We start from the raw sequence: 24,996 nt of genomic DNA, 5'->3' as shown, positions 1-24,996 counted from the left end.
TATCTAGTACTAGATAAATTCTTTCAATCATATTAAAAAGTGGAATCGATTAAATAAAATGTGCCAAAAAAAATTTGGAATAAATTGGAACCGTTGGGATATTCATGCTGAACACACTATTTCCACTACCATTACACCACTTACACTGTTTGTCGCGCATTTCGATAACCAAGTTATTGTCATCGGTCGTATTCAGTATAAATTTCTTATTAGTCATATTATTAACATCGAAAATTGTGATATCGAGAAATTGAGAAAGAAAATAGAATAGAGCTTGCAGTTAGTGCTTCTGTGTATAATTTTCTCCAAGTTTAAAGTTTACTTTTACAAGAATGTGAGAGCTGGATAAGATGATGGATCTAAAGAGGACGGTTGTCACAATTATTGAAGCTGTAGATCATGGCCTTCACATCAACATCAAAAAAACTAAACCCATGATTTTCCCCAACAATCCTCCCATGGGATCATCGAAAATGTCGAGAAATTTAAATATCTGGGGTGTAACAAAAGATATAGACCCAGATACAGGAATAAGATCACGCATCGAGCAAGCAAGAAATGTCTTTCTAAACATGAGACAATTGTTTACATCCCTAGTACTCGACCTTAAAATCCGGTACCGGATGGTGAATTGCTATGTATATAGCTGGATAGCTCATATCAGTAACAAAGAAGTAATGCAAAGAATAGGCACCGACGGGGAATTTATAGAATTTATAAAAACTCGAAAAACCTCGTATCTGGGACGCATATATAGAAATAACAGATACAGACTGTTGCAACTTCTGATCGAACGGAAAATCGAGGGAAAATGTGGTCCTGGCAGACGACAGGCTTCATGGCTGAAGAATATTCGCGAGTAGACCGGTTTAGACTCTCAGACGCTGATAAGAAGGGCCAGAAACAGAAATGACTTTGCTGGGATTATTGCCAACCTTTGTTAGAAGAGGGCACCCAAAGAAGAATAACATTTTGACCGTGAAGGAGGTACCGTTATTTACACAGCCCCCAATCAAAATTTTGATTTAATAAAAGAATAAGTTTGATAGGTCGTCGAAACACTGCTGAGGAATAATTTTTCCGTAAATCGATATTTGTTATTTTAATTTATATAATCGTAATAAAAATGCGGGTTGGTTCAATAATCTAATTTGTGACTATTATGTGTGTGATGGCTGATTTTTATTCACGTACATGAATATCACTTATTTCCTCTGTAGTTTCCAAAATGATCTATAGAATTTTTCAAGCAGCTCCGTAACGAAACGCGATTTCCTCCTCGACGATATATTTCACAAAATGTTTTCCAATAATTTATAATCTATTAACATAATAAATGCAACTCGATTATTTAGAATGAATAAATTTCTTGTATGAACTTAAGATGGGTCTTTCCTATAACAAAATTTCCTCAGTCCACCCCTTCCGTGTTATCACCCTTAAAAGGTGGTAACTAAATTGAGTTTTTCTCTCAAAGAACTATTCAAGGATATCTTCGAATATTCCTGTTATATTATACACTTTTTTCATAGATAAAGTTTTATGAAATAAAATTATAACTCAAAATCCTTGTTTTACTTAGAATATTTTTAATTTTAACGTTTTTCCAAAACCTGCAACTGAGAAAAAAAGATATATACCATTATTTATGATTTGAAGCAGTAAAGTTTAATATGATGTATAATAAATAAATACTGCAAATACCCATTTCTAACCAAAATTGTATATGAGCGTATCCTACGTGTCATGGATTGCCGTACACGTTCAAAAATTCTTCAAATTGTCGAAATCAACTATGAGTGTCGTGTAGACTAATTATTTGAGGCTACTAATTTCACCCTCGAATAATGTAGCAAAAATTCTCATAGTTAGTCCTTTACGATTGTACGAAAATACAGAATTTGAAATTATAAATCCTAGAATTATTTGGATAATATTTCCACACTTTTTCAATAAATATCACTCAACAACAACGAACTCTCTTATGGATTTTTTAAAATAAATTACTTACGTTGTCTTAATTTTTAGTATCATTATCTAAATTCAATCAATTAGGGTCTTCCTAAAGTCTTTACAACATATTTTGACTGAATTTTTAGTGTTTCCTCTTCTGATCTACTATGACGAGATATGCTGATAATAATTAATATATCCTAATCTGGTCCGTTTCAATATTCGATGCGTACCTGAACAACTTATTTTAATTTTACGTAATGCATCGTTTAACTCATTCTCCGGATTACTCAAAATAATGTTCATGCAGTTGTGCAGTTGTAATAGAATAAAATAACGTACAATTCTTAATATTTATCAACATTTGATATCAACATTTGATTATATTAATGTTAGCAAATATGGCATTATGTCCGAGTTTTTCATTTTCTTCTCCTAGAGTTTGTTCCTTTCTCTTATAACGTTTCGAGACCACAAGTTTGTAAATATCTAAAAGATGAACTTACGTTATAAAATTTAAAGATAATGGAACTTTCTATACGGCAATCCAAAAATATGTAATAATTTGTAATGAAAACCAATGACAATAATAAATATTGGTATTGAAATAAAAGTCGTTTTTAGAATAGAAGGCACTTTTCAGTAAATTTGCGTCCAAATTATTGCAAAATGCAGGAAAAGATGTTATAGATTTGATTCCAAATAGCAAATGATTGCACATTTTTTGCATTGTAAAGTATTGAGCCCCTAACTAACTCTAAAGGTGGAGTAGGGAGATAAAGGTCGTGCTCTGCGTTCCTAAGTGGATAGCTGTGCAATGATTTTTTTAAAACTATAAAAGCGTGTCTACTAATTAGTCGAACGGATTCAAAGATTAATAAGAGTCAACATTTTGAATATTCCCCGGCAATGAGCCCTGCTGTTTAGTCTGAGTAAATATCCAACAGCTCTCTTTTCTAGTCTGAAGATTCGCTCAAATTGAGTCGCATATTACCTACGTACCCCAGAAGGGGGTGCAGGTCTTTTATTTTTATTGTACTTCACATATAGTGAAAATCCACAGCTTCTGTATAATGTCTAATAAGTAATTTTATTGAGTGCCACACGTGTGACATATATGCAATTTTTTGATTTATCTCAGTCAACCATTTGATGAGTGTGTCAGGTGGTCCTCAAAGTTTGGAACTCGGTAGAGATTTTTAAAAATAATTCACATAATTTTTGTAATTCTAATTTTATTCTAAAATTGTGAAAAACTTTAGCTCTCAAAATAGTACATATGCATATATATGCGAGATGTTAGGAAAACGAAAAAATATAAAATTATGTTGGATGTCTCATTTGAAAACGTATAAAGGGTAATTAGTATATGAAGTGCCACCCAGTATATAATCATATATAATTTTGAAAAATATAACTCCTGATTCTTATACATTTCATCATAAATTGTTGTAACTGTATGATATTCTTTCCTTGAGCTTTCCAACCATTCCTAGGTCGAGAGAGTGAAATATTCCTTCTCCACGAGCTTCTGTTGTTGACAGCTTGTTATAACCAGATAACAATTTGACGGCGTACCAAAGTTGGGTAAAACGACTTCACCTAGGAACATAACGTCCATACGCCCACGAAAAGATCCATATTTGCACTAAAATAGAAAATGTTTTGTCGTCACAACGTCGCTTGCAGACTTTTAAAATATTAGCTTTGTTGGTAGGACCTATCGTAACAATTGTAGGCTCAGAAATATAAAAGCGCTTCGAAAAGTATGTAATTTCAGAAATTTTTGAAAAATAATGGGATCTTCTGATTTTAAAACCGTAAAATATTCCAAGATCATTGATCATTGATGAGTTATAAATTATGACTGATTTGTAGTGACAAACTAATAATATCTGTAGAAATTGTGCTGAAAGATTGGAAAATATCTCTTAATTAATAATTTGTGCGTAACAGCTGTCTAATATCTATTTGTAAAATAAAGTCATTGAGCAAATACAGAAAAAAACAAATCCTACAAATTTAAATAATCCATTACAAATAGGTAAGAAGTGGTAAGTAAGAAATCAGTACTATGAGTGGCATCAGTTGCACTAATGATTATTTGGTTACGAGTTGTACTGTCATGAGTCTGATATTTTATTGACAAATCACTGAAAGTTCCCTAACATTCATTTCATCAGCTTCTTTAATCACAAATTGATTCAACCTTTCAAAAAACTGATTTCCTTAAATATCTTCATTAAAGTTAACGAACACAATTATTTCGGAAAAGGTGATAGGTTCCATAATTCTGACGCTTATATTAGTCTTTGAAGGAGTATAAGTGTCGATGGGTTTATTCTCTGAAGATTCTAGTTATGATATCCTTTAAATGAGCATAGGAATTCAATAATAATGTACCACAGGTAGTGCTTACTGTTTATTTATTTTTTCTTCGACCACAACTCTCCAATTTTTCTGTCGATGTGAAGGTACAATGTTTAATGTTCAATGTGTATCAGACATCAGGTCATCAACGATATTGTGTTTTGACAAAACCTCAGAAAACCAATTGGAAGTCCACCCTACCAAATTTACACCAACTGAAGCATTGGTATCATTGATAGAGATTGTCATCATCAGTGATCTTTGACTTATTTAAAGCTGTAATTGCTCTCCTAATGTTTTATCATTATTGCAGAGTTATAAGGAAACAGAATAGAGATATTAATAGTGACGAAGGTATTAAAATCTGCATTGAAATTCATTAATTGTACTGATAGATATTCATTTACTGTTCAATTATATATTATTAATATTAGCATAGTCAACTGTGGTTATCAATTTTCATTTAACATATCATGTTTAATGAACATGAGTAATTATTAATTCTTATATTAATAATATTAATCGGCAATTTTTATATTGGAAATAAAACGTATATTAGTGTATGAATGAAAATATTTTGTCTTACGACAGAAATTATAAATTTAATTGTGTCAGCTACTTATGGATAATTTGCCGATAATTTTGTTGCTACACGATTTGTATAAGCATGTTGAATGTTTCATAACGATATAAATAAATGCCTGTACGCAAAATATGTTTTTCTCTTATTTCTAAGATGAAAGAATTAGAAATAGTTCATATACATAATCAAATAAAAAAAAACAATTTTGAATTTAAAAAACGTTTCTCCGGCTGTAGTTGGTACTAATTAAGAAATTGTGAATCTCGATAAAAACGAATGAATAAAACTTAAAGTGGTGGATATCCGAACAAAACGAGGTTTGTTGAATATTTTCTGGACGGCTGCAAAATTGAAATTTGATGTAAACCTACTACGTAATAGGTTGAAGAATATTTTACATGAAATTTATGCGATACGAACATTTGAATCAGTGAAACAGTTGCATACTAGTAAATAGACATGTGAGCTTCACATTGATTCATCCTAGCTTCCGTCAACTATTTTCACATTGATTACTTTTTGACAATGAGAATCACTTATCTTGTTAGGGCTGGACGCAATATATCTTAACCAGGGCATGTGTTAACTCATTCAAATGAAATTTTCATTGCTTGCAAGTTGTAATTCCAAAGAGAAACCTTTTCATTCAACAATCAACAAAGACAGAACAGTTGATTGATTGGGGCACTTTTGTATAACTCACTTTTTGGTTTTCTATAACAAATCTTGTCGTTGATTCGTGATTTTTTCTGCTGGTATTTATTTGTATGTTTTCCAGATCTTTACTCTTTAGTATTACCAAGAGTGGATATATTACCCTACAGAAAGCAAGTTGCGTAGATATTGACAATAAATATTCATTGTATGCAAAATTTTCAGCCTGCCCAAAATTCTATGTGCAGTTGGTGTCTCTCTTATATGAAATAGTGAATCATTCTCAAATTAATAATTGTGAAAATTTGATGGAATCAATATTTTAGCAAACAGATGCTCTCTAATGAGTCAAAGTCCCTCCGGAAAATATGTCACAATAAATGCTAACATCTTAGATCTGTATGATTCTATCATTTTACAAATGTAAATAATTGGGCGTAGAGGGCGTAGAGGTCTAAAATTAAATCTATTATTTTGTCGTACTGCACATTAGGATTAAAAGTTCACTTTTCAAATCTTCTGGTCATTCTATACCAAATCTTTTGTACAATTTTTCGCCAATTTTTCGAAGCTGCGATATAAATGCATTAATCGTACAGCAATACAAATACAAAAGTGTTCAGCAAATTACAAGCATAAATTTCTTGTATTCCGTTCCTGGAAAACCATTCGGTAAATAAATAGGAATATATCTCCCTTTTGAAATTCAGCATTTTCTCGATTGATTCCGTAGAGAATATTTGTTCAAATGATCAAATTCTGAAGCTTCCAGAATATGAGAAGTTTTCCTATCATTTTTCTTGGTAAATAAGGGGCACAAAGAAAAGAATCCACAGTTCTATGAACATTTTTTTGGCCACAAGTACAGCAACGTTTTAATTATTTTTCACCATCAGATTTATGATACTTGTATCGTGGGATTACCTTTCGTATCCTTAGGTTGTAGAACCGCCTGTGGATAGAACCTCAGGGAACAAGCAACACAATATCTGTGAAAAATAGCTGCTCATGGCTTACATGACTTTTTTTCACGCGTCAGCGCACAAGCTCGAAAAATAATTATTGATGAGGGAGGGTCGCCCACTTCACTCTCCATCACGGGTACGTTAAATTTATTAGGAAAATGCCGACATCAGTGATGCACCATCTGCTTTTTCATTATGTTCGGCCCATAGACCTGACAATGAATTTCGGTTGACATATTGACCGAACCTCGCAGGCAGCGGGAGAAGTGAAGCTGACAAAAAAATTAATCTTTAAATTAGATCAAAAAGGTTTAAAGTTTCATGGCATAATAAGGTAACAAAACTAATTTTGTAGTAAGTCAGGAAGTCTTGTTTGTATTCCTATATAGTTACCGGTTATAATAGCATCATTATAATAACATTAAACCGCAGAACTGATCAATATTTTACGTTCTTTTCCACTCATATCAATCTTTTAGCATATTGAATCATTTGTTGTGTAGGGAACAAATCTGGAATATAATCAAATATATTTCTCCGGGATTTGGCTACTTTGTATCTCATTAAGACTTTTTTATACGTTTAAGCTGTGAATACTACTCTGTATTCTTTGGATAATTTTGCTACTTATATTTTTAATTAAGCTACTTTATGCTTAGAGATGAATAATGTTTGGCGAGCAGAGAATTTGAATTTAAAGCCACCCACACTCTGTTGCAGAAAGATTTCGAATTAATTAAAAGTTTTTAGAGCAGGGAGTTAATATTTTCTAATCTCCAGTAAAATTGATAAACCCTGTAGATCACATTGATCTACATGATATAATAGTCTTATTGGTGTGAAACCAACACAGTGTTTACTCTACGTTCGTTTGATACCGAAGAACAGTATACCTAGTAGACAGTAAGTAAACACAACTTTGATTTAAAACATGGTCGTGGAGATATGTCGAGGTGTTTGCAACCTTTGAATTGACAGCTCAAGGCATGGGATCCAGTTTATTTCCCCTTATTTTCGGTATGGATTTATCTTGATGAACTCATTTCTGAAAAAATTGAGTGTGTACGTTCAAGAATAGCAACTAGAAAGCTTGTTATTACTGAGTACATTTTATTTTAACATATTTTCCGAATTAATTTTTGTTTGTAACTACATGATAATCGGTGTTTGTTGTGATTGCAATATTAGGATTTTGTAACAAAATTCAACATTCGTTGATAAATAATTGCAACCGTTCGTGAAATTCCTAAAAAATATCACGCTAATTTCAAAAATGATACAATTACTATAATTAATATAATAATTTGGTTGGCTAAGGGTGATAAAAGGTTATCAATAATAATCAGAAGTTATCTCTATATCGGATCAAGACGAATTCGAATATTGACTAACTTTAAACCATTATAAATAATATATTTATAAAAAATTTAAACTCACTAAAACTATAGTGAATTAGCAATTCTGTTTAGTTCAATTAGGATTCGTTCACCCGTCGTTCAACCATCACTGATACGTACTTGATTCACATAGGCACTCACGGAGACAGAGTACTATACATTTTAAAAAAGCTGAATAGATAATCGGAAAATAGAATTTACAGAAGCCTAGACCTCTATAAGGACAATTTGAATAAAAAAAAGTTTGTATAAGAAATTGAGCTGGACATGGAAGGAAAACACGGTCTACCAAAAGCCACTACAATTAATACCCTTGGAATTTGAAATTGTGAATTGATTGAATTGATAGCGGTAGATCGTGTGTGAAAATTGGAGCATTCCTGAGCTGTAGATCCAATTTGTTATCTGATCATTCTTATGCATTTCTTATTTTTGCATTCCTCTTTTCAGTTTGACTATGAATAAATGTTTCTCCAGCTCATAAGAATCAAGTTTCGTTACAATTTACCATTAACTCTTCACAAGATACACACTTGAACGGCTCTTCTGTCTTTGCTGAGTTGTTTCAATGCATTACTTCCAGGAAAAGCCTATTTAGGTAAGCAATAAAGCATATAGTTTTAAAAGACTTCAATTGAATATCTCCTACTTTAAATATATCGGAAATTTTATTTTAGACATAATGGATCGTTGTCACTTCTTCATTGGAACTGTAGACTCACCTTTTCATGGGTTGATCACAATTTCATAGAATCTAACAAACACTTAGATTTTAATGATATGAAAAAACACGAAAAACGTACACCCCTTATAGTTATAGGATAGTGGGCGGTCAAGGACCGATAAGGACATACGCCTCATGTACCACCCTCGAAGTTATCAAAGGCCAATGTCTTTGGAAAAGTCTATCAGGTGCTTTGGTTTGAGCGATTTGATGTCACTAGGTAAGCTGTAAAGCTTGCTCAAGTGACTGTTGGGCACTCATAGATGATGTGGTCTTCAGTTTTTTCCTCCTTAATGCCCCAGCGGGTCATAGTATGGAGATTAATTCTGAGATAATCGTGTCCGTTTTTTTGTGTTTATTTAAGAGAATTTCATATACTCCTCCAAATTATCTCACCATGAATCTATGTCTGAATCTAACTCTATTATATTGATGACCAATCATATCGGTGATATGGAATATCTTAAGTTTCTTCGACAGAATGTATCAATCAGTGAAAGGAGATCTCCTAGGCGATTCTATCAATTGTATTTTTCCCCCGGCTTAAAATATCAAAAAACTGATCTGAGGAGACACAAAGATGATTTCTTTTTCAAGATACGAGTAATAATATGGTTAATCCCTTTTTATTTTATACATTTGTCATTTTGTTATTATCACTTTCACTATGAAGTATCCACTTTTACCATATTAATACTTATTGATTAGATATTGAATGAGAATTCTGAGCAGTGCTTTAACATTTCGATCAACTTGTGCTATTGTGCCTAATTATGTTTATAGTTGCTATTGAAAACAAATTCACAAAACTTTGAACTAGCTAATAAAGAAAGAATAGAAGTAAACTGATGTATTTATTTATTCCATTTATTCGAAATAGCTTTTGTTTTATACAAACGTTAAAATATTTGAGGACAAACTTGTTGAAATATTGACCCAGATATTATCCTTGGACTTGAATATACATAAATCATATCGAAAACGTTTGAGTAATCCAAAGAATGTTGATTATAAATATAATGGGCAACACCTAAACAAAGTGAATTAGTAAACAAAATAAAAAACAATCATCAATTAAAGGACAACGTTCGTGAGGCTACTAGAATTCTACGTGCAAACCAACTGTAAATAATTGTTTCTCAAAGGCTATACGACATGAACATAGAAAATGGTACGTTTTGTTGAGAAGTCTCAACATTTAGTAATAAACACAACGTTTCAGCAATGATTGTTTTTCGTTATTTAATCATGTTCTCTAAGGTTAACGTATTCAAGTCATATTACGTGAATATAGGCAGTAAAAGCTTTTCATTGTAGACTACATACAGAGGAAAATTAATCAGAATAAACTTAATCTAATAAACAAAGAATGTTGCATCAAAATTCAATATTTGGTTTACGTATTTACAAAAAATTTACTATCATCCGGGCTTTCCGGAAACCATGTTAGGGATAATCTGATTATGATCTGAATGTTTGGAAATTAATCCGGATCACGTTTACTGACGTTAGGAAACTAAACAAAATGAACAGATTATAGCCATATGATACAATCCTTCCTACTTTCGAATACCAGTGGGTGGATGTAATCAAGGGACGCGTTGTTTCGTTTGTATTTGTTTTCTTTAACCTTGAAAGTTATCAATTTCCCGTATATGTTTATCTATTATCAATTTTTATTAGTAGCATAGATGCGATGGCTCTACGTTTTTGTACTTTTGTGCTTTCATAGATGACCAATAACTTGTTTGTACTAAAATTTGTCATTGAATCCCCGTATTTGATAAATGGAAAAATTAAATGCGGTTGGTTGAAGATTGTAATTTTTATCACGTTACTAGAGGATAAAGTAGAAATTTGTGAATTTCATAGATGTGAATAAATGTTGATAAAGACACGAGAAATCATGAAAAAATTATTACTCAGAACTAAATGGAAAATGAAATTAAATTTAAAAGTTTCACCTGAAACAAAACGCTACGTTCCAAAACTTTGCAGCCCAAGTGAAGTAATCAGCTGATAGCTGATCTATGGCTGAGGAGTACGGTTTTTAAAAAGCTTTATTAGTTTAAAGATTTATGTTACAATACGCAAACAATATTTATTAACAATTAACAAAACAGACATTTGTCAGGAATTAATTTGATTATGCTTCAACTACTTAAATCCTAATTTGAAAACGAGATCAATAAATAAATCTATGATAATTTACTATCAACACAAAAATATTGGATTTGAGAAAGAATAATTATCTGATGGGGGCAAATTAATGTTTGTAAGGTACACGTATCAATACTTTCTGGTGGTTTTTCTTAATCGTTCGCATGCTTCAATCGCATTATTATAGTGGATGAACTTACTAAAGTTTTGACTAGCTCATGATAAATAAACCTATCAAACACTAAGCCTCACCGGCTTTCGCGTCAATACATGCCTAGCAACTGTTTGTGAAGCTTCTACGGTCATCAATCACAATATTTTCCGCACTTAGTTTTTATACGTGATCGTAATATGTGTCTCCAAAATATTCATGTTAAATTTTATTGAGGATACACAAATGGAAAACAGGTCCAAAAAATTTTTCGACTTAATTAATGTGGGACCTAAGCAACGAAGTTTTTTTGGTATTTCATTTTTCATGGTGTTATGGTATCATGGTCTATGTTCAATTTTATAGCAAGATAAAATATATCAATCGGCCAGCCATTTCCTATGGCTGGCCGACAGAGAGAGATTCATCTTTAAGACCGAAATTGAGCAAATTAATTTCAACAGTAACGTTGATGTGATCACTTTACACAGTAATTTGTAAATTATTTTGTGTGACTAAAATTATCATTTATTTTTTTTTCTCAAACATTTAGATATTAGAATGAGAGAGAGAATGAGAATTCTAAATTTCTTGCAATAACACCGTCGTAGATGAATACATTAAATAAATTGTTCGCTGCTATGAGAAGTAGAAATCGATTTGAAAGTCAAACTTGTGATGTTATTGATAAAGTTGAAATATCTAAAATATTCCTTTTGTTGCAAAATGAAATATATAAACAATATGCATAGTTCTCAAGCAACTAACCAGGATGTTAAGAAATAATTCCGCTTTTACTATTATTGGAATTTGTACAATATATTTAGCCTTATATAGAAACCATTATATATATATATATATATATATATATATATATATATATATATATATATATATATATATATATATATATATATATATATATATATATCTATATATATATCTCTTTCTCTTCTTTTAATGCATTAGTTTCACATTCCGATATGTTAATAGCATCTAATGATATGCAAATTAATAGCATCTAAAATATCACATCTATTATTATATAAGACTTCTATTTCTGACTACTACGATGAGAAGATGAATTCTGCTCACTTCAAGTCAACGGAAGATGTTCAATTGTACATTATAACCATGAATCTGTATTCAGAAAAAGTTTTTGTTACATTTCTGTGATATTTGATAACTTTTAATCACCTGAATACATAACAAGGAGAAACAGAATAATGTTAATAGGTTTTTTATACTAGTCAATGAAATTTTTAGAATGAAAATTTAATGTTACCGCGACAAATTTTATATTGGAAGATTGACAGAATCTATGAAGTTTCGTTTTACCAGCTTCATATATACAACTAAATTCTATTTAAATTTTGTTTTCCTACATCCATCTCTTCAGTTATCTTTTGAAATACTAAGTATTCGTGCAGTGTGCATAGGTATATCTTCTTCTTGAGCCCATTCCTTATTTCGATTAATATTAATCAATATTTCTATCAATGTCAATTGGAATTTTGAAACCTTGAGAAAATTTTTAAAAGAATACGATTCAAAACCACCACAAATCTCAATTAATTATTTCCCAGACGATGAATACATAAGTATTAGAAAGCTCGGAAAATATATTAAAGTTAGTCCACTTTGGTGTTTTATTGCCAGTTCCCAATAAGAAACAGCTCATAATATAGCTTTTGACATGTTTATGATTCTAAATGTTCTTGATTTTAGGTGTCTTCTGTTTCAAAATTTATTTCTTAAATAATTTTTAAAAGAAAGATAAAATTTGACGTTTCGACTTTTTCTAAGTCTTTATAAAAATATTTTAATAAATACTTAATGAAAAACGAAACGAAAAAAGAGAAACTGATAAATTTTAGTACTAAATATTCAAAAATTACTACAATTATAGAAATGAATCCTGTATTTGTTGAGAAAACAGATCTCCTTAGTTCATTACTACAAGTCTAAATTAAAATAGTTTCGTAAACAAATGATTCAATTGTACATCGTTAAAATATTCGCTTCTGAAACAAAAATAATTTAAAAATTTAATGACACTGACTTACAAAAATGGTGAAAACCGTTATTCTAGATTTCGTATTCAATTCACGAAAACTGCATTCTTTCGATTTTATTATAGTACGGGATATTATACTCACAGACATGTATCTATGCCCATTACTGTTATACGTAGTAAATTGGAATTTTCACACACAAGTGCACAAAACTAGAATTATATCTGTTATTTTACGTACAATACAATAAATCTTTGGAAAATTTATAACACGATTAATCTGAAAGCCACTTTTGATATAATTATCTAATTTTATTTTTCTCGCTAACACAACTTTTTATCCATATGAAATTTGAGCGTCATCATTTAATGTCTTTCTACATCATTTTTATAATTGCAATTTTTACAATGGAAGCTTCGTGGAATGGAAGTTCTACGAAAACACCGAAAGTGCTACATACTTAACGTTGAATTGAGAATATAATTAGCATAAGAGTGCTTAGAGAAGCGATGGAGAAATAATTTGGCTTATTCTGGTCGTTCAACACCATCTTCAATTGACTTGAAATCACTCTTGTGGAGGATATAATCACTGCAAATTTTTGTTTAGAACATAAATGAAAGATTAACTTTTCATTCTTCTCAATTAGAAAATTAAAAATATCACTTCCTAACTTGTTAACAATTACTTGTTTATTTGATTTTAACTATCATCATATTAAAAATCAATTTTTTATAATGAAACATTATGAACTAAAATTACATTGACTAATGGATTCTTATCGACCTTGGTAATGAGAACACAATTGACAATATTATGGAATATTTAATTTTATGGATATCCATGGGTGTCACATAATCTAACTTTTAATTTCTACTTAAGTTTGATTTTTGCACAAAAGTACAAATAACACAAGTTTAGTGCAATACTTGATCAATAATATTAATTATTAGCTTCTTGTATTTTCAACAGATAACCTCTCTTCTGCAGGTTATTTTCACTTGTATATCGTCTAATTATATTCAAATGTGATATTAACTAAACTTCTTGAAAATTTTCTCAATTGACAATCACACTCTCTGCATTTAAATCAGGATTACACCACTTTCCAGATATAATAATCTCCTCAAAAATTCAAGAAAGAAACAATTGAATTATTTAAAGACAATTTCCAGTTTTCAACCACGCAACTTGAACATAAATTGATTTACCTTATCTTTGTTTCCTTACTGAATTATGTATTATTCGAATTTCTAAAATTTTGTGAAGCAAATCGCCATCTTCTCTCATTTCTCAAACCTGTGTCTCAATATATTCTTACTATAACATTGGACACTTTCTGTTACTGGCATGGGATATATACCAATTATTTAATTTATTGTTCAGTTTTGGAAGCTACATAACCTAAAACCACGATTCCTAAAACTATAGAAGGACTCTTTAACAATAGAAATATAGGCTGACGCATTTCCAAGTACAAGTAAATTTTGTACAAGCTCTAGACATATAAATAGGTTGTGTGAACACTATGTTGTCTGTAGTCTTTACAGAAAATAACCCAAACACACTATCAACAACATTTAGTGCATTTTAGAAATGGTAAAAAAAGTTTTTGTGTTTTATAATTGAATGACATGATTGACACACCATGATTCTGAATGACAAGGTTCTAAGGAGAGGTGCGAAACAGGTTTCGGGATTCAAGGAGAGTTCAAAAATCTAGCAAGAAGATATTATCATCAGATTTTTTTACTGGAATAGATTAGCTGGATCTGAAGATCCATTGAAGAGGACCCGATTTTGGTTACTTTTGTATCCCAATAAATCATATATAGAAAAAGATTCGCATCGAACGATGAGGTTACAGCAGCACAATCTCACTTCTGGTTTAGTTTGATTATGTTGAATATTGAAATCTCTTTGAAACTATAGAATTGTGTTTTCTTCTATTAAAACCTAATTATTAGGTATGATCACCAGAATTGCAAAAACTTATATATAATTGAAAAAATTGTACAATTTCAAATATGACTTTTCGATACTTATAAAAAATAAGTTGCTCTGCTTAATTATAGTTTTGTTTAGTCAGTCAGGGGCGATCATGGAAGAAGAAGTGTAAGAATTCGTTAATAATTAGTTTGAAAAGGAAGTCGTCACATATTCATAATATTTGCTTCGAAATATCTCAATGTGATGTTTTCCGTTCCTAATAATTTGATTAATTTATTCTACAAATGGCTGTAGGCTAAAACAGCGTGAAGCAACATGTCGATTGAAAGGTCAACGAATTACTCGAAACGGTAGGCAATATTGAAGAATCGATTTTTTAAATATTTGTTTACAACGAAAACTGTGTTTTCATGTATATTTTGTTTTATTTAAGCAGCCAAGGACAAACTCAGATAATTTCATTACTAAAAATACTTTAAATAAAAAAAAATGGTATGAAACTTATCTTTCAAAATAATTTCCGGGTTCCCATAGAATCACTCACTTTTAAAATGTGTACGTGTATATAATTTCATCTATCATATATTTTTATCATGTTTCCAAAAATATTTACTCTCAACGAGTAAATATATTGAAGAATTTCTCTCTTTTCCATAAAATTTTGAGAAAACAATCTGTTTTTTTCCACATTTAATGAATAATAATTTGTTTACCACATTCATTATAATACAAAAATTGCGCGTTAATCTTAGTTATTAATTTTTCATTACATAATTTAGTTTCAATCTTCTTATATCCATAAATAAGAATAACTAGAATATGATGTTTTATTTTTGTCAATTCAAGACATGAAAAGTACCAATATCCTGTAGAGCTGCATCTATATTCTTCGTTCTTTTTTCTAGATAGTTCTCCAACTAATGTACATTGTATACCACCAAAAGTAACATAAAAGATGATTGGCATATAAAAAGGAGATAAGATAATGAAAATTTAAGCATTAATTTCACGAAAATAATGAGAGCCGATGGAACAGGATTGTGAACGTTATTATTGTCTACATAACCTTATCAATAAACATCTAAAACTTCATGTGCATTTCATGAAAATCAAAGCTTCAAGATATATTTTCATCAGAGAGAATTAGAGTTACAGATATGATTGAAAATAAAACAGGTTATTTTGTTTATTAACTATCATATTCTTAAGGGTATATTTATTATTAGTCTAAGCAAACTAAAATAATGCGATACATGGTCTATTCCTAATTGAGTACTCAATACTTCTAAAAAGTAGGTGATATTCTACAATAGAACTTCTGCAGGTACTGTAATTTTTGTCGATATATTTGTATCAACCGTAGTTCAAATTGGATATAAAAGTTAAATGTCATCGTCTAATTTACGGGATAAATTATTATTATAGAAAAAATTATAATACCAAATCATGTGCAGACGACATATTTGTCACGGCAAGAAATAACAGCTATAGAAGAATTGACAAAGGATAAATAAAAAAAAAAGACAAAATAGATAGGACCAAGATAAAAATAGAAAAGTACAGGTTTGTAGAAGAGTTTCAAAAACTTAGGCAATAATATAAATGAATGAGATAACAGATCAAAAAAGATGAAGGACCACATAAATTCAGGAATTCATTTATCATTTTAGAAAAGTTAGAAAAACCTGGAAAAGAAAATATTGAAAATAATATAGATGAGAATAAATATTGAAAATTAGGGAATGAGGAACTAAAAAAGATGATGTAAAGATAAAACTAGTTAAATTCATAAAACTTCAGATGTTGAGATAATATGGATAAGACGGTAGCTCAATTTATGAATGGAAAGGGTAAAAGATTAGAGACGAATGGAAGGTAGGCCAAGAAGACGATTCCTTGGAAGATTAAGAAGAATAACGGAAGAGGCCGAAAGCTACAAATCTGCGTAGAAAGATGATGATGGAACTATAAGAAGTCATGCGAACTGCGAAGTATCGTAAGGAGCGGCCAAATTCTCGTGGAATGTTCCGCCTTATATATTTATGCTAGATATGAATCTCAACCTTGTATGAATTAAATGTTTGTTGGTATTTTTGTTTGTGAATAAATGATACATTGGAGTAAATTAGCCATAAATGTCGTTTGTTATGAAATATTTCATTTGTAACTAACATCAATGATTTTATAAATCTAATCATCTAATAATAAAAAATGTGTATTTTTGAACCGTTCCAAACTAAAATAAATTTAGTTTGTAATTTTTTGTCATAGAATTATCGGTTTTGTACCACTCTACCATCCAGTAGATAACGCCAGATATAATAATTCTCAAATCCAAATTGTTTCAATACAAAGATTACTATATAAGCTTTAGATACGTCATCATTATCATTATTTTTCGAGAAATATCTCCAATTTGTGAATTAAATTGTCCCAATTTTTCTCGATATATCTCATTCGGCTTTGATTAAGTTCACTTTAACTTACATTGAATGAGTTATGCGTGTTGTTATATTGTGGTTCATCAGAATAACATACATTAGACACTTAGTACAGTGATTAACCATTCTAATTACATGAAATACTAACAAGTACTTAATAAAAAACAAGAGTGTTTGGAAGGAAATTTGATTGACGATAAGAACAATTATAAATGCAAATTAATTTTATTCTACTTATAGTTTTACATTGGAGTATCTATAAATTTGAGAATTTAAAAATTCAGTCTACGCTTACCTGAAAAGAATACATCCGTAACTTATATGACACTATTAAAAATTATAACTATAAAACCAACAATTCAGTTTAAATTCTTGACCTAAGATTGGTATTATCCGTTAGTTAATGTTCGGTCGTTCGCGGCCTCGAGTTACCTGAGTCTTCGCGAGATACCAGTGAAACTGAATTAACTAAATTACAAATAAGCTTTCCCGTTAACCGGTGAATGGTGATGTAAAAATCTAGGTCGAGTCTATCGCAGTTTGGCAGCCGGGTATACCGTGAGGTTCCCCCCGCGACCCCCTCCAGTAATTCCCTCTGAAAGGTTCATTATCAATTTTTAGTTTTATTCAATTTTTAATTTTTTTAGCACCTCCAAAAAATGTTAACTGTGCTTTCGATGGATGCTATGTACGGCTGTTTTTTTCTATAAATTAGGCTTAAAAATTGCTTTTTATAAAATTGATCAAAATCGAAGTGTGATTTTTTTCATTTATATGTTTGATTCAAACTTTTGTAGTATTTTTAGAGAAAGTTGAAAGTTTTCTATTCTTAATTAATTTCTTTGCAATTTGAACCTTCTGATTTGATTTTTTGAAATTAATTAAATTTTTTGAGTCTCTTGCAAGGATTAATGGTCAACGAAGGCTCAGCTAGTCTTCTTTTCAATGAAAAATCATAAAAATATAACTTAATTGTACCAAACAAACAATTGACATCTCATCAATCGCAGTATTTTCAACATTTTCAAAAATGTCTAGGGTGTTTGTGTTGTATTAGCATCTATGACATTTAATCCTACAAAAACCATCCAGGACCAATTTCCACTTAATTCCGGGCCTCCTTCAACTCAACATACTTCAATTTGCTTCACGTTTACTGCCCCATCAGTTTATGTACATTCCAATTTCTTCAGCGCATTACTACTCTTTCGCTATTCTATTATTTAATCTATTTTTCACTTAACGTTTGATTCACTTATCTTTATCACGTCTCAAGATATTATTTCTTTTGTTATACTTACTCTCATTTAGACCTTACAGAGTAATTTCCTTCCCACCGAAAAAAAAGTAAGAATACCTTCTATTAGGACTGAAGTCAACCAGAGGTGATTATCAATGCCTTCAAGCTGGGAATTAAATTTTTCAAAAATTGATTACAATTTATGCATTCTTACTTCATTTCTGTTTCTTTTAGAATCAGAATTGTTTTTAATTCTTGTAAAATAATGAAAAACTGAAAACGCTTTTCTATATTTTTCGAATCATTGTGAGCAGCCAAGGGAATATAGTATGATTTTTTTGACGTAGATCAGTTTTGATGTTTCGTCACTTTCTCGAAGTTTTCTTTAAATGTTCGTTTGATTCTATCTGATGCGTGAGGTACTATATTTCTCCTGCTGCCGATAATATCAGTTATTAATGATGTATTTCTTCGTAACATAATTAATCGAGCTACCCTATTATTGGTGATAATTCAGTCTAAAAAGACTAAAAGAGATTCATCGTTTTGAATAAGTTCTTTGCGATCCTATTGAATTGCTTATTGAGACGCGAAAGAAAATCTGCAAGAGACTTTGACGAAAAAAGAATGAATTTATTTTATATCCATGATTAGTCCATGTGTTCAGGAAGTTGCGTGTAGAAACACGATGTTATTGAAATGAGATAAAAATTATTCAATACCTCCTAAAAAATCGATGTTATTTATGAAAGGAACTTTATTCACTGTAAACTGAAATAAGGCCATATAATTATATTTTACAATCCGTAGATAATTATGATATGGTTATATTTATTAGAACTTAATTTAAATCAACAACTACAGCTCATTATCATAAACGAGGTGTGGTTAAAAATTATATGAAATATTTTTTTAAAAATAGAGTAAACTAATATAAAATTTGAATTTATATCCCTCAAAGTACTTCTCCCGGTGCCATGTACCTATCCCAACGTTAAATTTATGCTGAACACAATATTTAGGGTACCACCAAAACAACACTGTCTGACGCGTTGACTGGAGATAAACTGAATAAAAAATCTCTCTGAAAAGGGTAACTTAGTTATTGAAACGCGCGTCACATTATAATTGTGTTTATGTAGTGGTAGCTGAAATAGTTTGGTATTAAAATCACCAAAGGTCTAGGAATTCCAACTTAGTTGAATCTTTGACAAGAAGCAAAAACTCCCGAAACAGAAGCAACTATTATGCTTTGAATGTGCTAATATGATCCACAAAAATTTTCCTCAATTTCTTTGAAAATAATTAGTATATAGAAACATTGGGCTTTTAGTTAGCTACTTCCAGTATATTCTTTACTCATCCATAAAAAGCTGTAGTTTTTATATTTTGTCAACATCACTGGAATAGGGATTGCCATAATTTGAAAAAATATGTTTACACGTTTTTAGAATACTGATAAAACCTTTTTCGTGGTAGTTGATCACATACATTCTAAATAGGGATTGCTAATGTCCATTTTACTCTTTCTTAGTGACTTTTCCCTCTTTCATAATGTTAACAAAAGTTGAAATAATTCTGTTTTACTCAGTTACTCGGAATAATCTGCTAATATCTCCTTAAAAAGCTTCTTTCCTTTTATTAACATATTGCTTAGATTTTTTTATTACTTTTTTGTTCTTTATCTAAGTTATGGGTTTCTATTGGCATTATTTTTTGAACACTTTCTTCTAGTTGGCTACGTTAATCCATCTTTTTACTGTCAGATGAGACTAGTTTTGCTTGCGTATCATACTCTTCATCGGCTAAATCGTTAAAATCGGTCGGTTCAACATATATAGTTTCAGTATTGAGATACTCTTCCTTTCAAGACCTTCTTGTAATGTTAAACCTCGTCTGTGAAGAAAAAAATCGAAAGAAAAAAAGAAAGAAACTCTTCATTGGAATTTAGTAATATAATTGTTTTTAGGGCAAAAGTAAAATACTATTTTAAATACATTAGAATTAGATACTTTCATTTGTCAGGAACTAATACAAAAACATCTGGAGCCATAAAGAATAAATAAATAAATGATTTGATACTTATTTCTCTCAGGAAAACTCTGCTGCACAAATGAATAGACGAGAAGCACTGTTCCATTTCTTTAGTCATCCCTTTATTGTAAGTTGGCGCAATATCTTTATCGATGGCTAAATAAAACTATTTTATATGAATTTGTGAAACATATATCAACCCAGGTTTGATATGGGTTATTGATCAACTTTGATTGATCGGTCTTTTAAGGGGAACTGAAACTCTGTTTTTCTATTGTTAAATTGATTTGTCTTAGAATCATCGCAATAGAAACCAATTTCACTTACAGTAACAACTATCATCTGCATGAAGACAACCTTTCACTTTTATGTAAATTGAAATACGATTTTTTGGCATCAATCTTTGATATTTTTTGTATTATTTCTGACCGAAAAACGTCATAATCGTTCTTCGTTCTCAATGACTGTCCACTTATAAAACTTTTCAATATTATTACGTAATACCATGGACATATTTCAACATTTCGAGATCCTATTTGGTACTTTCTACATAGTATTGTGTTACTAGTAGCATACTGTCAACCGTAACTGGAAAAAACTTTTCACTACTTATCTCCATATATAAGGGCATGAAGATTCTAGTTGAAATAGATACATCTTAATTGTTGCTATAAAATTCATCTGCTATATCAATGATCACACCCCGTACATTTATTAATGATAAATTAAATCAAACTTCTAATTTAGTTGTCGGGTACTTGTAAACTTAAGAATTAATTTTGTTGTTACGATATGTGAAATGTAATTGGTACATTTCACTTCTACATGGCTATTTACCACAGCTCTCATTACCAATAAAATAAAAATGAAGTATGTGAAATTCAGACCTAACGGAGATTACAATATTTACACACCTACTATCAATTAATTACATTATCCGAGATACGGCAATTCTAGCGAGTGGATTAAGAGTTATGTAAGAAACAAGATCTCTGAGAATAGTTGTGAACGACATTAATAAAAAAAATCTTATCTGTATACTGTATACAAGAAATTAGCACAAGAAGTGATCTTTCGATAATTAAATGCGAATTTTCAATGTTTAAATTACAGATTTCTTCATTACAAGTTTTTTTGAAACAGCGTGAGTTCTGTTTTTGCATGATGGATCCACGAGTCAACAATGATTACTAATATTTGAAAGAAATCTTTCGCTTGTCTATACTACGTTGATAGATCACTGCCAAGCGCGGATCCAGGGGGGTCATGACCCCCCGCCTAAACCCGGATTAATTAACTTCGTTTTTTGTTTCTTACAAAAGGGCGTAAGTAGCAATATGTAAAAGTAGGAATTATATGATTATATATGAATCAAAGTCGATGAGTAATTGACGTTTAAAGTAAAAATTGCGTAAAATTCGTCATTATACTCTCAAAAACAACGTAATTTACTTATATTTTGTCTTTGGGGGAGGACTCGTCCTAATACTAATGACCCCCCCTTTTGTCAATACCCTGGATCCGCCCTTGATCACTACAAATATCTTTTCCAATTTGCTTTTATGCATCTGCTTTATTTTTTAATGCCCATCTTGCAGAAAAACTCACATCATGAATAGATTATAATTGTTTTCGTTTATGAATGGATCAGAAAAACAAGTAAAGGGATCAGAATAGTACCCACAGTATCGTTTTTTCACTTGAAAAACATCGCAATTGTGTTTAAAAGCCACGTTGAACATCCCTTCTGATAGCTGTTAAATAAATTTGTAACAATAAAAATAAGATTAGCCCTTCATATTGGGTTTTAAGGGAGGAAATAGTGTAAGAGGGTTAGAAATATTTCATAAAACTTAGTAGAAATATTGAAAAATATGTTGCTTGAATTTTAAATGCACATTTCAGCTCTTTCTATTTTTATGAAGGTTGCTACTTCAGTTTTGAGAAAGACAAATAAAAACAAGTATTCGTAATTGAAAATGGTTGTATTGTTTTCCAAAATATTCTTCATCAAGAACAATACACTTTTGAATGCGTTCGAAACATTTTTGCTATTCCGATTATGGTACCTCCAAAATATATAATTTGAACGCATCAACCGCTTCTTCAGGTATAGAAAAACGTTGAACTCACAATTTATTTTTGATCTGCGGGAAGAAAATATTAAGTGCCCGTTCCAAAACGCTTTTTTGATGTGTGAGACTTCCTTTGTAGTGATGGAGATAATTCGTCTCCTGGTATTTGGTTTCCCTGATTTATTCGAACACTTCTGGCAAACGAATGCTGGTGTACCATTCAGAATTGATCATTCTACGTCGACCTAATGAAATGGTGGCGATATGACTAGGTATCAACACGGCCTTTTTTTTGAAATTATACGGTATCCAATGCGAAATATTTTTGACAGACTTATTTTCATACAATATTAGATGTTTGCGATTTGATCCCATTTTTTGACCAAGATGATTGTTTAAAGTATCTGTAAACAACTCAAATAGGTCTCGTATGACCACACAGTCTGGGTACGTTCATCATTAAAAATGCCAAACTTTATGATAGCAATGTTAGAATTGACATATTCACATCAGTGTTGTCATATCTTAAAACTTCGTATAAGCCAATAATGTAACTCTCATTTAGACCTCAAGTACCCCACGGGTATAACCGAGCGGTCATCTCTTACTACTTTGCTTTTAACCTGAAAAGACGAGGTACGAGCTCAAAATAACTTGAGTTTCTTGACTTCGTTTTTCTTGGTACGCGTTTTTTTCCAGTTTTCAGTTATTTTTTTCATAGTATCGCCTCCTGTTTGAACCTCAAATCGAAAAACTCTCATTTTTTTGCGAAAAAAATCTATTGTAAAAAATCATGCTGTTTTGTTTTGACTCCAACGGAAAATGCAAGCTTCATTTTTTATAGCATTTAGGTTCATATAGAAAGAGGTATAAATCAAAATAAATGTCATTTTAAGTTTTAATAGATTATACTCACTTTCCATATAAATTTGTACAATTAGCTATAATATTGCAAAATGGTTAGCAGTTAATATTTGCAGATGGTAATAATTTGTATTATAGTGAATATTGAAGCATATTCAAAGTTCTATATTGTTGGTTATTAATTTTTAAGTAGCTACGAGTCAAAATGAGTGACTTCTGGATATCTGAGCGACATCTAAGCTCTGCTTTTAAATCTAACTACGCGCATTTTTCGAAAAGTGACAAATCATTTGCCATAATTATGAAAGCAGATTTTCTAATTTATTCACGTCGACTATGATATATAATACATTGAGATGGATATCATAACTCCAGTTTGGATTTTTATTACACTGCATATTGTATGAATTTACACTGTTTCCTGTCATCATTTATTTCAAATTGAAGAATTTTAGTCAGGAAATTATTAAATTTCATTGGTGAAATTTGATAGAAAACCGACAAATAAGAATTAATACCAGTGTAATAGCGTCCTTGCACAATTTTAGGACACAAATTTTTTTCTTCAATATTTAAGCGTGTTTAAGTATCATTTTACTGCTTTTTATGTTTTCAATTTCCTAGAGACATGTTCAAACAAAGCCATGGGCATTTTGTTAAGTAAAACGCAATAATAACTGGCAGCGAAAATAAACATGAGCTATAAAACAAATGGTAAATGATAACTCGTATATTTTACAATTATCCATATCCTATAAAAAGTGTTTCTTCTTTCAATGATATCTGAAATAAAATACATCAAGGCGATATTCTGAGCTCGAACTAAAATATCTGTATCCGGCTGACGAAAGTGTATAAAAAACATAGAAATTCATATTAAGTGGTCAATATTGGATTAGACTGGTTTATTTTTATATTAAATTTAATCTCGTAAAAAATTAATTTCACTGGGTGACATTGACTCAGCGAATATTTAATAGAGGCCACAACGTTTGTAGTACAGTTAATTTAAAATGAGAAATTAAACAAACAAAACTAATGAGATTTCTCGAATAATATGATCATTGTTAATATGGGTTTTATATAACATGGTCAAAAACCGGAAAATATTGGTAGTAATTAAGAGATATACCCAAGATACTTTATCACAATTGTTGGTATAATAATAAAGAAGGTATAGTTGTATTCGAATAACAAAAAAATCCCTTACAATTTTAATTAAATATTCACCTATTCATATGAATATTTAAATTGAATTACATTGAAAGCGGAAAAATCAGCAGAAGAAGCTGGTACTAATCATGGGATGAATTTGGGAAAAAGATGCAGCCGGCAATACAAAAATGCAATTTCACATATTGAGATCAATCAGTAGAGGGGAAAAATCCAAGAAGCAATTCAAAAACTACAAACTGAAATA

The 24,996-nt window shown here is 30.5% G+C and overlaps 1 protein-coding gene across 4 annotated transcripts in view; it reads right to left on the bottom strand.

Moving 5' to 3' along the window:
* LOC130901933 (class A basic helix-loop-helix protein 15-like) overlaps positions 1 to 24,996 on the bottom strand; it is a 163,192-nt gene that overhangs the window by 69,092 nt on the left and 69,104 nt on the right. The window contains exon 1 of one of the 4 annotated variants that reach the window (XM_057813639.1): positions 17,659 to 17,897. The exons of the other annotated variants lie outside the window; for them this stretch is intronic. The gene's annotated coding sequence lies outside the window, so the exon portion shown is untranslated. Of the gene's footprint in view, positions 1 to 17,658; positions 17,898 to 24,996 lie in introns of those variants that run through there. 4 annotated transcript variants of the gene reach the window in all.

This window comes from Diorhabda carinulata, chromosome X, assembly GCF_026250575.1.
Source record: "Diorhabda carinulata isolate Delta chromosome X, icDioCari1.1, whole genome shotgun sequence".
NCBI classification, from domain to species: Eukaryota; Metazoa; Arthropoda; class Insecta; order Coleoptera; family Chrysomelidae; genus Diorhabda; species Diorhabda carinulata.
The sequence above is the reverse complement of the archived record's forward strand: the minus strand, read 5'-3'. Positions and strand labels throughout refer to the sequence as shown.